This window comes from Cygnus olor, chromosome 3, assembly GCF_009769625.2.
Source record: "Cygnus olor isolate bCygOlo1 chromosome 3, bCygOlo1.pri.v2, whole genome shotgun sequence".
In the NCBI taxonomy this organism is placed as follows: Eukaryota; Metazoa; Chordata; class Aves; order Anseriformes; family Anatidae; genus Cygnus; species Cygnus olor.
Window position 1 is genome coordinate 34424959 of NC_049171.1, and position 16702 is coordinate 34441660.

Below are 16702 nucleotides of genomic sequence, written 5' to 3' on the forward strand. Positions count from 1 at the left end.
GTGCATAGGTTACATGTTCACTCAAGATGATATTGGATGCAGTCTAAATATGACTAATGCTTTTAACCAGATGGCTGTACAGATACCTCTTTTTCAATTATGTTTTTTCCTCATTTTCTTCCTAGATCTCTTATCTATATTTATTTTTAGGTTTTAGCACCTTACATCCATCTATAACTCTTAATTACTTGGAATTGTTCTTCAACATTTTCATTATGAAAGACTCCACAGAACAGGGAAATAATCAAACTGTTACAATTTATGATCAATTCCATACTCTAAACTCTTTCATATTCTATTTAAAATAATTCTTGTACCTTCTGCAACTAATGCTGTGTCCTGTGAGACTGTCCAGAGACATCTTCAGAAGACACAAAAGGTTTGTCTGTTTATTGAGCAAGATGTTTGTGAAGACTAAGTTCTGCATCTATCATATCCCCACTTTTAGATATGCGAATCTCATTATCAGATGACATATTTACAAGAAGTGAGATTGTTTCTATAGAGAAATACCAGATTTTTCTCTTTATAATGAAAATAAGTGTGAATGAACACTTGATTTTACAAGTACGTTTGGTGACTGCATTGACATATTCCTAATTTGGAACCATATTTTCCACTCAGAAATTTAAATTTATTTATGTGAATAATGCCATGGAAATTTATTTTATTTATTTTATTTTATTAAATTAAACATATTTAATGTAAAATGTCTGACTAAGGATGTCTATACATAAAGGTGTTGGTTCTAGTCTATGTATGGAACAAGAGTTACAGATAATTGCTGAAGTAATCTACAATAGGAAGAAAACATTTTAAAATGTGTAACCATTTCTTTCAGAAAAAAAAAAAGGCAGCTTTTATTGCAATTAACTATTTGCAGTCAAGTGGCCTGAACTGGGCAGAGATCTTACTGGTTTACATCATCTTCCTGGATGTAGCAAGTGGGGAGTCACTACTTCATTGAGACCCCTCAGCTTATGTTTGAGTTTTCTGTTCAGTGTCTTCTTCCATCAGCAGAATATTGGCACAAAATTTGCTCTCATCACTTCCAAGCTGCCTGTATATCATCAATATACATCTATATTATTTTGCTTGGTGGTTCAAGCAATTTTCTTTGTGCTCTTTTGAATAATGTTGGAATTGTTTCTCCTTTGGAGGTGATAAATATTTTCCTTAATTTGCTATTATAAAAAAAAGGTACATTCTAAAAAGTCAAAAATTATCATGCTGATGTAAAAGCTGTTAAGTACGTTGAACATAGAATCATAAAGGCTGGAAAGCTTAAATAAAGCTTTAAACTTATGAAAGACTTTATCAGAAGAGTTTCTTAGAGAGAAAAAAATCTCATACAGAGATAAAGCTAATTAATATTGGCAATGGATTCACCATGAGGAAAAAACATTCTTCTCATATAGTCAAATAATTGATGCTTTTATACTGACTAAATCAGAAAAGCTGTTATCTTGACAAACAGTGCAGTTCTGTGGTCCAAATACCAGATTTTAAAACTAAATAAAACCAGATTTTGTCACAGGTGCTGGACAGTTTGTTCTCATTTTGCCTGTAATGTGATGCCTCTTTTGGCAAAGTGTGGTACGCTCAAGTGGTGCCTCCAGAGGGCTGAGAGATGGCCACTGGTTCCAGGGTAGCAGAAGGGTTCTGAGAATGGGAGAGTCATGGCAAGAAGGCAGCTGCTAGAGCCCTTAGAGTTAACACTGAAAGGAGCAGGGACTGACCCCTAACAAAGCCCCCACAGTGGCAGAGAGAAACATTTTAAGGATCGGAGGGAGCTGGCCAAAATCAAAATCAAATTAGAATCGAAAGCCACTGTGATTGTAGTAACCAAGCAGAGAAGCAAGAACTTGCCTGCAAGGATGTAATGGATAGAGACTTGTTTATATACATTTTTATTTCTATCCTGTCTGATTTAGCCATTCTAACTTTTGTGTCTTTAAAAGGTTAATTACATTGGCTTATATTTTAATAAAATCTGCATTTGAGATGAAAGAGTTTTCTGGTCTTCTGGTCTACAACCTAAAGCGAGGGTCAAGACATTCACCCCAGAGCTTTACCTGGCTCTCCTCTCACACCATGGTGCACTCACATCTTTTGTTTAACAGTATGCAGGTTTTGAAGTTATCAGAATTGGTGGCAAATCAAGACTTCCATCTTGTGAAAATGGCAAGGTTTCAAAATTTGTTCAGTGTCAGACAAAATATTGATACTCTTTTACATGCAAATCAAATTTCATGGCATCCCATTCTCTTGTTATGTTTTGTCATTCTAAGCTAAACTACACATCTTAACATTTCCAGATACTTAGTTCTTTCTGAGCTCACCCAAAAGCTTTAATTTTTGGTTTTTAATTTTGGAAAATCCCCAATCAACTCTACTTTTCATTTATAAAAATACGAGGCTTAATTTGAGGAAGAAGTTTTTATGGCATTCCCATGGAAGAAAACTCTCAAGTTATTTAATAGTCACTATTATTTTTTATGTTGGCACTATAAGGCTGTATGGTTGGCACTGATCTATTTCTTCCTCCACTGGCCGCTTTCCCCATTTGGACTTAGTCCCAGATCATCCTTGGGAAAGAAACTTGGGAAAACACTATAAACATCCTAAGAATGTGGTTTATACTTACAAGATTTTTTTTTTTAATTTTTATTTTTTTCCAGTTGACTGAAATTGTATTGTCTTTGTACAGTATTAAGTTATAAGTATGGAATGGAAACCTTATATTTCAATACTGCACTATTATTTTGAGTACCCTTTTTGTGGCTAGAGCCTTAATTCAATTCCTAGAATAACTGCTATTTTCAGACTCTGACTCCCTGCTTCCCTGTTGGTGCTCTCTACTTATCTCCTCCTTCACAGTATTTCCTTTCTCTCATGCTGGCTTCGTATGATCTCTTACATTTACCACAAATACCATTCCTGAGAGGCAGGCAGGGTCATCCACAAAGCTTCTTAGTTCTGTGGGAAAGGCACAAATAATCTAGGGCCATCAGAATTTGTTATTTGTTTATTTATTTGCAGGTGGAGAGCCTAATTCTTTAGTCTGAATTAATTCAAGGTATGTTAGGGGTAATACTCATTTTGGCTGAGTAGCTGAGATAATTTATTTTTTGTGCTTCTCCAGTTTAAAATGGGGTTAAATACTTGAGAGCTGTGTCTGAGATGTCAAACAGCTTCCTTATCTAAGTGCAAAGGAATATTTTTGGTATCCATTCTTTTTGCTTTTTGTTTGTTTGTTTGTTTTTTATAAAATTGGAATTTATAAAAAGGAGTACCTAGAAAATTCTTAGAGAAAATCTTTTTCTGTTTACTTTCATTCTGCCTTTATTTTTATAATTCAATATTGAAATTGTGTAATAACCTGTCTTTACTTTTAGTATGCTGTTCTACTTCTATACTAATTTTCTTGTTTCTGTAATTATGGTGAGATCCTGGCATGTGGAAACATATTTCTAGTTGACAATTTGATGAGTATTGTACCACCTTTTTATTGTGTGTGCATACTGTTTTCTTCAAACACTAATAATTTCTATGAGTCTACATGAATTGTGTTCCTGTTTAGTTCTGACTAAAAGGTAAATGAGAACACACTAAAGAACATCCCATTTCACCATTCATGCATACTTATATGAGTATATATCTATATGTGTGCGTATGTGTACACACACAGACATGTATGTATATACCCGTTCTAAGCCCAAGCAGAGGATATAATAACTGCTATGTAGCCATGTGAGAATAACCTGAAGCATTAAGCAGTATATATTTTTACACTGACATTATGTTGAATAGTCATAGTATTTATGACATTTTCCATTTTAGGTGTTTAGAACTCTATAATCACTATCCAATTACACTATTATTTTTGCTTAAAATGTTCTGAATTTTATGTTGTCCACAATAATTCTGCTTAGAACTGGGGAAATGCAGACATATAATTAAAAAGTATTTTGCCTTATTTGTTTATTTCAATGTGTTAACAATTTGACTTTAGATTACGTTATCTTCTGCTTTCTCAATATAAAGTTATGTTAGATGTTAATTTATTGTGTGTAAAACTACTTTCTTGGAACTTTTGTTATCAAATCACACAGTAAAATAATGTATTTTCAATCTTCCAATAGAGAAGAAACAGTATATTTCAGAAGGCAAAGGTCTGGAAATAACTCTAATGCATAAAGGGCCTTTCAGTGGACAGGTGCTTCAATCAAAATAATATCAGTAATGTGACAGGCATGCAATAACTGGCTTCTTTGCCTAGCCTGATTTGAACACCCATAGGTTACCACTGAAACCCACAGGATATGAGGTTCAATTTGAATATGTAACCTAATGCCTTGTTCTAGTATTGTGATGCTATGGTTTTTGAAACCCTAACCCTGGTTGTTTAAAACCCATCCTGTAATGCATACCCAGTAAACAATATCTCTGCCTCAATCTACTTATTTTTATTTTGAAAAAGGTGACAGATATGGAGATATAGAAGGAAAACTAAAAAAAAAAAAAAAATAAAAAATAAAGCAAATGTGCAATGAGAGAGGAAATAGCAAACAAGTGGTCACGCTACCCAGATGGTTTATTCTGCTTTGCTAGCAATTCCTAACTGCTGCATACATCCAATTTAAATGCAGAATAACTACCAGCAGTGACTATGTTTTGTAATGCTAGCTAAGAACTGTTTTCACAGTTTTACAAAGTAGTCTCCTTCATATTTCTTATTTCAAAGGAATAGATCTATTGCCTCACAAACAAGATTTCTGTTCTATTTCTAATCTAGTGCTAAGAATTTTAATACACTTAATCTTCACTTGATTTATTCATCTGCTTGATTGTTTAAACAGTGATCGCACATGTAGGTGTCTCTGGGATGTGCCTTCTCTTGTATTTTCTATAAACTTGCCATCCTTTGTGCTGAATACTTATCAGAAGTCATCTTAGTTAGCACTCTTATTCAATTATAGGACTGTTGTGTTTCACCTTTCCTATTTGTGTAACATGATTTCATCCAGAATGTTATTTGGCTTGTCCATTATTATGCAAAATAGTATTTCCAAATAACTTTCTTTCTTATCTATAATTTGCTTTCTCATAGCTCTTTCTGACTGCTTCAAAATTTCCTTATTTGAATTCCCATGGTCAGACTCTCTTTTCAGCATGAGTACAGGACAACTTGGACAATATATCAAAGTATTTTGAAGCTGCTGGCATTGCTGATACTAGTTTTCTTTCCTCCAAGCTCAGCTTTCTCCTACCTCCCCTTTTGCCCATCACTTTAACAATCTCCTTTCCTTTGAACATCTTGCAGAGCAAGCATCCTTAAAGTAATATGGAACATTGTACTTCTCTAATGCTACTTCTCTTATCCTATTTCTTATCCTATTTCTTCAGTCTGGAAGACATCCAATAACACAGCTTTGCCTCTAGCAGCGCAGTTGTCATGATAATTAAAGAGTAGCAAAGTTACTTTTTAGCTCTTTACACTTAAATGAGGAGATCTTTCTTAAACTTCTTTGTAGGTTTTTGAAATACAAGGGAGCTTTTCTAGGTTCTGGAATTCATAATACAAAGGGACAGACCCCCACAGGTCTCTGTACCACAAGCAAGTTGCCTCATCTGGGGACACAACAATGCTAATTGCTAGGTATAAATCTCCGTACTTCAAGGGCTATAATCTTAGAAGTTCTTGGGCTCCCAGACCTTCTGATAGCTGTAAATAGAGGTTTTGGTATTACTTCTAAAATCCAGTCCTTAGAAGGGTAATTCTTAGGAGCACATATGAAAATATGTGCATATGGGTGCTGTAACTGAAATAGCAAGAGTATGAGCAACTTTGTGGCTGTCTTCAATGGTAATTTAAACTGATTCAATCAAATGCCTGCACTGATGAATTGCTAATATTGACCTGACAAATGACAGACTCTTGAATGTCTCCGTAGCATAGGCTAACCATGCCAGGGTCCATTCCCAGCAGGTAAGTTGGAAGTGGCCACCCCATTTACGAGGCTGAGAGAATTAAACAGAGTGGGCACAGGTAAGCAAAGCCAGCTGGCCCGGGGATTCATGAATGGACCATGGGACGAGTTAGTTCCTGGTACAGATATCACCATTTTGTCCACTGGGTGCTTGGCTATGCATTGAGCAAATTGCAGAATTGCAGGCGGACAAAAACCTTTCTGCACCAGGGAGGAGGAATGGGGCAGGAGGTGGGAGTCTGACAGCCTCATCAAATGTGATTTAGTTATTTCATGCTAGAAGTGAAAATACACAGTCTGAAATAGTGTGAGGGAACAGTGCTTGAAACCCAGGGCTTATGCAACGCTGGCATCCATATACAGTTAGAAAATTGTGTCTGCATGTGGTAGAGAGTGGATTTTATAGAGAGTATCTGTATTTGGGCCACAAGCACTAGAACCTCAGGGACAAAACTCCATGAAGGCTCTGCAGACCTTTGTAGTGCTACCCAGAGAGGGAGCTCTTGCATGAAGTGCCAGCTGGTAATAGGCCTTGAGCTGAAAATTTTCTTGCACCATAAGATTTTTGCTGTGCTTATGAAAATAAATAAATAAATAAATAAATAAATGGACCACTGTAAACAGAGATTTAATCATTTCCCCCTGGTAACAGATAAGGATACAGCAAAGACAGGTAACAAGGTGTGTCATGTTGGCTAACTCTACAAACCAATAGGGGAAGTGCTATCATCATAGGCATTATACCTTTTACATTGTTATTTCACTTTCATAACACTTGTATCTGTGCAGAACAGGATTTGCTTTTATTTTAGTGCTATAAACTTTATGTTCATAATCCTCCATTGACTTTCACTCCCTGTTTCCTTCTATGATCTTGGCAATATGTGTAAAATACTACTGATCTGTCTGGATTTCTTTAGATCACTTTATTATTTCCTATACAGAAATAAGAAGCATAACGGAAAACAGCTGTGTGTCATTCAGGAAAGATAAGATGAAATTGGTGTGGCTAAGAATCAGCATAGTGGTAATCAGCAGTGAAACAATGGTTAGGTCGATTAAAACAGAAAGGATTTTGGTCAGATGCCTTCTGGAAGGCTTGCAAAAGACTTCACTGAGGCAGCCCTTGAAGTACAGCCACAGATCCTGAAGAGAGGTGAATGCAGGTCTATATTTCTAGTAAATTCTTATTACTAAGACTACGATTTTCCAAGTTTATGTTGGAGGACATATATAAATAATAAGGCTGTTATCACCACATAGGCACTTAAACAGGAAGAACAAACATAATAACAGCTATATGGGTTTGTGCACCATGTTGAGTTGATAACTGAGTTATTAGAAATAGGACAACGTTTAGTGGCACAAAACAGAAAGCTAAGGCTTGAGGAGTAGTTTCTAGAGCTTTTGTAGTGAGATAGGAGCTTGCCTAGTTGGAAAAGCAGACAGGAAAAATAAAAAAAAATAAAAAACCTGGTAATGATCCTGTGATAGACTGATGTGATGCAGCCATATAAAAAGAAATCTCATCCTCAGGGACAGGGAAGTACTAAATGGTACTCCAGCAAGAGTTTACCTGGAATGTAATGTAAAATTATAGCTAGTCATGCAAATTAATTAAGCATGATGAAAGGAAGAGAAAGACTTTAAGATAATTAGGTGAAAGAAAGGTTATCTTCTGAGAGAAAGTTGGCTTTCACAGTTTAACAAAAAGGAGGTCTATAATGTTGCATGCTAGTACACCAGAGAAAAGCTATTTGAACTAATGGCCACAGCTGGCACAAGAACAAATGGGTATAAACTGGCCATTAATAAATTCATCTGAAAAGAAGGTTTCTAAGCATCAGAGCAACGATGTTTTGGAACAGCTTTCCTAATTGCAGCAAAAAATTTATTGTTGTTAAACAGCATGATCACAACCAAGAGTAAATGATGTGATTGACCAAAACAGCAGAACTCTGATGCTTTCTTATGGCCTGTATTACCAGAAGAAAACATTACACATGGTTTTGGACAATAGAAGTAAAGATCCTGTACACCTAGGTATGTTTCTGAATTCAGTGCACACTGATAATATATTCGTTGTTGCTGATTTTTTTTTTCTTGCCACACTTAATTCTTGTTTTTCTATCTGTTATTTGTAAACGAGTTTGTGTACTTGTTTGTACATCGTTTTTCTACTTTTTAGGTACTTAGTCATTAAACGTGTTTTAATTCTTTTAATAATATATATAAATACCATTTTATTATTCCAGCTCTACATTAGACTTCTGCAAGATATTGGTAATCTCCTGGTTGTATTGTTACATTTCAATTTGGCATGCTGATGCGTAATGTCCATTCTCTTCTCCTCTTAGGTTTTTATATGTTGCTATAGTTACCAGCCATTTCTCCTCTCATGTTATTTATGTAGGCTAAATTCCTAATGACCCTAAATGTGTTATCATATACATCTTGTTGTTCCTATTTTGTGGAAAGGCAAGGCACTCAGCTTGATATATGAGGAAGACTTCCAAAGAAATGAATATTCTGCATGACAGCCTTGACCCACAGTCTGTACTGCCATATTTTTGAAATCCACATTAATAATAACCCAGCAAGGTGTTGCAAATGCTGTAAAATAATCTATCTTGATATTTAGTATTTAATCTATTAAAACATTTGGCTCTCTTCACACACAGTTAGGGGACCAATTAAAAGTCTAGAAAAACTATACAAAGTTCCTCATGTAATTAGATGTTTCAGGGCATGCTATTAAGGGCCATCTGTTCTCCTGGTTGACTAAGACTGAGAAACGAGATGTTTGCTTTTGCACTTGGGGTTCCGTCTGTCTTGAGTCTGTATTTGATTAGTGCTCTAAGGGGGTGAGGGCTGGATTTATTTATAATGGTCTTGATTTGCATTGTCTGGTAAGTATACTTTATTGGGTAGGATGTTGAACTGTTTAGCATGTTAGATGGTCTATATTGTTTCAGCGCAAATAACTCTCTAAAACATTTTTCTGTGAGAATCTCCCTCATTTTTCTCTTGATTACTTTCCTCTATCACCTGTTTTTTTGTTTGGTTGGTTGTTTTTTTCTACCAATGATGCAATTTTTCCATGGAGTACATGGTTACCACTAGAAAAACCACTGACATTTCATGCATTTTGAATTTAGCTAGTAAAATCAAACCGAACTGAACATAAAAACAAAACATATGCTGTAAAGTTACAAGAATGGGCTTACTGTCCCTTCTGTAACATCTGTGCAGTCCCACTGATGCTAATGTAGAATATGTCAGACAGTAACACAGTGTGGAGGTACCCAAAATAACTTTTAATTTAGGTATTTCTGCTATTCTGCTAACCTAGGCATGTCAATACCTTTAAGAAAAGAGCTCAGTCCCTTTGTGTCATTGCAGATTGTTCCCTACATTTCTCCTAAAGCACCTCTAAATCCTACCAGAACAACGACACATAGCAGTACTTCCGTTTAACATTTCTAACAACTAATTGTTTCAGCTAGATTCTTGCACTAGCAAGACATACTTAAAACCTACACCTGGCTCTTATGATTACTTTCAAATATAAGTTCATGCAAATGAGATCAAAGGTCTCATACGCTCTGCCTATAGAAAAATATTCACAAATCTGTGCTGAGCCACCTGGCCATTCTGCTTTGGTTAGAGTATTGTGTTTCATTATATCTACTGGGCTTTAATGTTTCATCCACTATATGTACAGCAGCAGGTACAGTTATAGCACTATTCCAACAACACATTTGTTTATTAAGTCACCAAAGTGATATATCATATGAAGAATTAAAACTGAAAAATGAATTTACAATTGAGACTGTTGCTGCATACTTGTCACTGCTCTAGCATTACCCTTAGATATGCTATCCCTACCACTTGCCCAGGTTGGAAGGCTTCCTGTCAGTTTTAGGAATAGTTGTCAAAATCCATAAGCAATTTAAAAACAGTATTTAAAGGTAATTGTAGGCCCTTAGGGTAGGATCATTTCACCAAAATTTAGAGAAAGTTAGCTATCAAGCAGTGAGTTACTTACCTTTGGTTCCCTTTAGAGTCAGCAGAGAATAATGGGTATTTCCAAATGGCAATTATTTTCCCTAAATTAGGGAAGGTATGTAATTAGGTAGCTAATTTGTAGTGAGATGAATCACCTAGGAGCCTGCATCCCTTATTGCTAAGAAAAGCTTGACTTTGACTTGTCTGTCTAACTTTTAGTCCCCCTGAAGTTAACTTCAACCCCCCTTCACGTGTGGCTCCCTGGCCCACAACGAGAAAAACTTAGAATTTTTCTTCTATTCATAGCTGACTCTAGAGATGTTCTTCCTCTCTCTTGAGGAGAAAGCGCTTGCATTTTTCTGCAAGGATGATATAAGTGCATCCACTATGACCGTGAAGCTACAGCCGTTTGTGATGCACACCATAATGAACATAATAAAGTCATTTGAAATTTATTATCCATTGAGAAGAAGTGGATACTTCTGGATGTAATTGGAAAGAGAATTTAAACTCCTTTTAAAAGAATTATCCCTGAAATAAAAAGTTCCATTTTGTTTTATTTGAAGTGAGTGAAGTTGCTTAAAGAACACAACAAAAGCTATTAAAACTTTGACAGATGTTCTGCTCTGGTGAAATGTAAAACTGTGTTAATTTTAACACAAATAACATAGAGATAGATTATGTCAGAACTTTTTGTTACAATGCTTTTTCTGACTGAAATATTTCTTCATATTATTAATATATTCATACTTTTCCCTCAGAAATTACTTTGTTTCAAAATTGTAATTATTCTATAATCAGAAAAGTGGGAAAAAAAATGAACTTTTTCTGGATTTTTTATTTCAGAAAGTATTTGAAAGCATCAAGATTTGGGGAGAACTAAAATCATCCAAGAACTGGAATTTTCATCATCTCAGGCACCCTACTTAGCAAGTCATTTTGCAAAGGTCTTTTCATCTCAGAAATGGTCATGTCTGCTCCCTGGTGATAATGGACAGCACTTCCCACAGTTTTTGTAACATGGAGGATGGTCTAAGTCACTGCAGATTATATCACTGCTAGATAGTAAGAGCACTACGTTTATGGGTATTCTTAAATTATTTATAATTTTCTGTGTAGTGTAAGAACTGTATTTTCCAGGTTCTTCAGTAGTTGCTGTGCTTTCTCAAAATTTAAAAAACACGAATCATTATCATGTTCCCTATTATTTTTCTCCATTTTCTTGCTTCATAAGCATACATGTTTTATTACACAGTAGCTGAAAAAAAATTAAAAATCCCTATATCACATGAGAACTAAAGTCTGAAAAACGGCTGTACTATGGGCAGGATGGAGACAGGTGACTTCTCCAGACCCCTTGGCTTTGCTAGGTCGTGGTGAAAATATGCGGGCCCCTCACCTCAGCAAACCTGTTTATAAATACTTACAAGTGATGCATTTTCTTATAATCAAGATTGAGTGGCCGGAGATTCAGTGAAGTTTCTGTTATTCAATGGCAAGTGCACCTTTCCATTCCAATAGTTTACCTAGAGACACAGCATATCCTTTGACATCAACATCTAAACTGAGACCAGGTTTTTATCTTAAATCTGGTGCAGATCTGGTGCAAAAATCCCTTGGTGATATCTGCAGCTCTCCATGCCACACAGTAGGCCACAGGAGATCAACACCTCCTGATCCAAACAAGAATCTGTGAAAACTTGAGAGGTGTTTTCAGTGACTGCCATGTAGGTAACTCCCTCTCCATGAGACTGCTCCTCCTGCCCGTCCTGAGAAGAGAGAATTGCCCATGAAGTCATCTGTATCCCTCTGGCAGACACCTTAAGCCCCATGTCCAATGTCCCTCAGCATGACAAGCCCTAGAAGTCCCTGGGGGCTGTGCCCACATCCCTGCTGTGTGTCCCCACGGGATAGGTCTGGGCTGAAGCAGCAATGTGGGCAAAAACACAGCACCCAACCTTCAGGGAGCAGTTGTCTAAAAGACACTTGGGGAGCTTCTGCGTCCGTGGGGTTCATAGCTTGTTTTATTTAAATTTTGTTTTAGTAGAGATACAAATGGCTATGCATATGGAAAAGCTCTCCTGTTAGCAGAATATTTTAGATTCCACGTTTGATCTTTATTTTAATCATGGATATCAAAAATACAGACTGAATGTTAAAGATGTTCTAACAGACAGAAAGAAGGATGAGTGAGAGCTTAGCAAAGTAATACAGGTCTGGAAAATAAGATTCAATGACCTTTTAATCACTGGCTTTCTGGGTATGTAAAGGAAGATAATTTATTTTCCCCTTGCTTCATTTTCTTTCGGTACAGTGGGGATAATACAACTTACTTTAAACCAGCCTTGCGGGAAGAAATATAAAATATTGGCAGTTTATTGCAGGTTTTGATCAAAGGATCACACTAGCTATTTACTTTGGGCAAGTAAATTATATGTGTAGAAGCAGAATTTCAATTTAAAATAGGTCATGAAATGATGATGTGGTAAGGCACTCCTCTATGACTCTGACCAGAGAGTACCAGAGGACCTGTGGTACTCTATGAGACATCTGTACCATGAGCTAAAAAAACAATTGGACATTAGAGAGCCTTTGACAACCTTCAGAGGAAAAGACGAGTTATCACCTTTAAATCTGAAATTATAGATAATTACATTCTCCTCCCTCAGTCCCCCTGTAGTTCCAATTAGAGTTGCTATTTCTCACTTCCTCTCCCAAAGCGTGGCACGGTGCTGCTATGCATTATTGAGCAGCTGCCTCATTTGACCCCAGAGGTGACTGTTTTTTGGAGCTGGAAGAAACGAGCCATACAGATTCCTTGACTACATCACAGAGATATTGTGACTGGCTTAATTAGATAATGCTCGAGAAGTGTTGTGAGATACTTGGATTAAAAGCATTATATAAGGCCAAATTAATTATGAGTATTAATACAATCTTGATCTAAAGAGTAATTTGAATAAAGGATAAAATAATAATGAGATCTTTGTGAGTCACATACAAGAGTGCTTTGCCTCTCCATATAAAATATCTCCCACATCATTTAAAATGTTTCTGTGGAGCAGAGTAGGGCAGTGCCGCTCAGAAGTGACAGAAATATGTGCTGCCGAATGTGAGTCATAGCTGAACTCCAACATTCGCTCCTTTGTTTGCATTTTAGGCATAAGACATCCTGTTCCCTACTACAGAATTGCCTGCAGCTACCTTGATAGAAGGGAAAATTAAGAACCTGACAGGCAAAGGGGGGTTATTGGGTTTTGTTGTGAGGTGTGGGGGATTATCTTCACTCCCTGTGCAGATCTGTGGTAACATGGCACAGCCATTCTTGGCCTGGGGTGAAACTCTGACATTTTCGAATTCAAGGAAATCTTTCCATTGACCTCAGCAGAACCAAGTTTTCAACCACTGATGTGTTTTATTGTCATGTTCTTTCATGGAAGGAAATGTGGAAAGGCTGGTAATTATGTGAATTTATGTAGCCATGTAGACAATTTCCCTACAAAAAATGGAAAGTGGAAAAATCAGACTGAACTGATCTGAGTGGTCTCCAAATCTCTCTTGATAGCTGGGTGGCCAGTACAGCTTTCCACTGAATCTTTTTGCTTGGTAAGGTTTATACATTTTGATTGCACCCAGAAAGTTTGGTATCAGATTTATTTTAATGAAATCTGAATGTATGGAGATTGGATTTCTAGCTCTAAAGTTTTTATATTTCCTAGGGTAGATTCTTTTGATTAAATATACATATCTACATTATATTTAAGACATCTGCTTTAGACTGAACTGAGTTTCTTCTAGATCTGCACTGACTCTAACAGGAGTCTGCAGTAACTAACTACATTTAGTCACGTGGATTTTATAGTTTTATACTAAGTAAGTATTTTAGGGTTTTAATGAAATAGGGCTGAAATACTGAATTATTTAATGTTACTAAGCTAGTTAGCACAGAAATATGAGCAAAGAATTGTATTTTAACTTTAAAAGCAGTGTATCTCTGCAGATTTCTTCCTTTGTTTACTATCTAACCGAATATTGGAATCGAATAACTATTGTCTTTTCAGGCATTGGACTAATACATCTAATGAATAGTCTTCACACAAACTTCACTTATAATACCAGATTTTCACTTGCAGTCTTCCTTGTCATGTAAAACTGGAGTTGACTGACTACAGCAGAGCATAGAAATGACATTCTGAACATTTAGTTCTAGTCCTTTTATTTTTGTTTACTTCTCTGCTTCATTATAATGAGATAAACATTTCTGTGTGCAGAGGATTATAATTACTCATGTCCATGGAGCAGCTCACTAGAGAGTATAATTATTGCTCACATTTTGGCTCAAGGCAAGAATTAGACTAGCTAGCCTGACACGGTCGTGACTCTTACATTTTAATTTGTTCACCTCCTGGTAGCACCCAACAGATCACCTATGCCTCTCCTAATTTTTGAATACAGAGATGAAACTCCTACCTCTTTTCCTTTTTCTGTGAGGATGCTCTTCGTTTCTCAGAATGAAGTTCACCTTACGGATAAATAAAAATGCAGAGCTGTCTGAATGGTCACCTGGCGCAGAGATGGGGGTGGCACACAGGGCATTTGGCCATGCACATGGCACAGCCAATGTCACAGAAATGTCCAAAACCACAGAGACATGGCCGACAGTGCTAGGTGCACAGGGAATTTTTTGAATTCAGCAAGGACTTAGGGCAAGCTAACAACCTACTGGGGCTGAGATATATTCAGGTTGGAGATGACGTATTGCTCATGAGCCACATGTAGATTGAGAATCAGTTTGAGGTAGCTGCTGTGGCTGCTGAGAACTCCTTGAAGACAGTGGGCATGGCCAGAGTCACCACCTAGCACAGGCAGCTGCTCCTTTACTATTATATGGTGCATTACATGCCTGTGCATGACTGACACTTCTGGTTTCTTCTATTTTGTCTTTGGTACATGTTGTCATTAATGCTTCAGTCCGACAAAAGTCTTCAGGGTTTAACATAGTGTATCTGGTAAGGCATTACAGTTTGTGCTACCCCTTGGCCTAAACTAAACAAGTTACGCTTTATCAAGCAATAAGAACAGGCAATGCCTGTTCTTTGTCCATTAGTGGGGAATCCTGAGCATTTAAACCACTGAAAAACACCAGGCACTCAGACTTTGCCAGGGTTGGATGTCTCTGAGTTTGTGGGAAGATTTTTCTCCAGAGAAGGGAGCCCTGACCATCTCCTCAGATCTTTATTGTGGGATAATAATTTGGGAACTACAGCCCTAGCTGTAATTCTAGTGTCAGCCACAATTTCTCCATGAAACCTTGGTAAGGTAGATGAGTGCATGTAGAAATGGGCTTTCTACTCTGCTTGCTGTGATGGAGAGAACAGAGCAGCCACATTTTCTTCTATACCCTTGGTTGAGATTTTTCCTTTCAGTGTCACCATTTACAGATGTCTGCCCTGACTCCATGAAAAAAAAAAAAAACAAAAAAACAAACACACATCCACCTTGAAGGCAGGCTAAGGAACTTAAGGAATTTCTTACTTCCATTCTTTTTTCCTGTGTGTGGTTTATATTTTATTGCAACACTTTTAGTATTAGTTGCCACATATGGCCATTAGGAGCTTTTCTGAATATGACATCTCACTTTTTTGCTAAAGTGAAACAGGATTATAGTTTTTAAATTCAACCTAGGTTCAGAACTCATGAGAATTCCACACAAATGCAATTTTAATGACTTAAATGTACCACTTATCTCATGCCTAAATGTAGCCTCAAACGAGTCATTTTAAAACAATAATAATTTTTCAGATAATTGTCTCATTACAGAAATGCTGGAAGTGGTAAGAGGAGAGTGAGTGAGCAAGTTGCAAATATTCCATATTCTGTTTCAATAACTCCTTGTAGCAAATATTTACAAAAAGTGTAAATTAAGAAGTTTATTCTGCATACTATAAATGCATTTTACCTGTTTCTTTTATAAGACATCTCACTTTAGAATTTCAGATGGTTTTACAAAATTGTTTCAAAAATGATGATTCTGTAGTGTTTGCATACACTTGATATATATCTTTGCAATTATTTGTTCTTGTGCATCCTTCTACTTACAGAATAAAGACTGTTTCAAATTTTTCTAAGACAACTTGTAATTTCTTTATAACAAATAATGAAAGCATTCAGAGAAGATTTAAAGGTAAGAAAAAAAAAGCTTTTTTCATGAGTGCACTACTCTTAAACAATAACATCATCTCTGACACTGAAATCTTAGTTATTTAATGAAATCCTGGTAAGCAGTACTATACCCCATATGTGTCAGGATTTTTCAGTGCAAGAAAATGAACTTCGGTCCTAATGTGTGCTTTGGGAGAGTGAGGCACTGCAAAAATATTGCAGCAGGGCATTTCAAACTTGGTTAGCTCAGCTGTCTTTGACGGTATCCTGGTGCTGATAACAGCAGTTCCCAGTTCTCTGTCAGGCCACATATATGTGCAGGAAAAAGATGTCCCTGTTCTACCCTTCCCCACCCACCAGTTATGCTCATTCAAGCTGATACTTAACTCATCTCCCCAGCTCTCTGCCCTGCATCACTAACCGTGACCCAGCTGCATCTCTTCACCCACCATGTTCACCACAAGCTCTTCTCCACCATCACACCGGCCCCACGCTCAGCCAGCAAGCCTGAGTCTGGACACACACTGCCAGCCGTGTTT

General features: G+C 36.7%; 1 long non-coding RNA gene across 1 annotated transcript; it reads left to right on the forward strand.

Annotated features, from left to right (window-relative positions):
* Positions 1-7029: 7029 nt before the first annotated feature.
* Positions 7030-16123, forward strand: LOC121067350. Its single transcript, XR_005818250.1, has 3 exons — positions 7030-7149; positions 10848-11066; positions 11600-16123. It is a non-coding gene; the product is annotated as an uncharacterized LOC121067350 (long non-coding RNA).
* Positions 16124-16702: the final 579 nt, after the last annotated feature.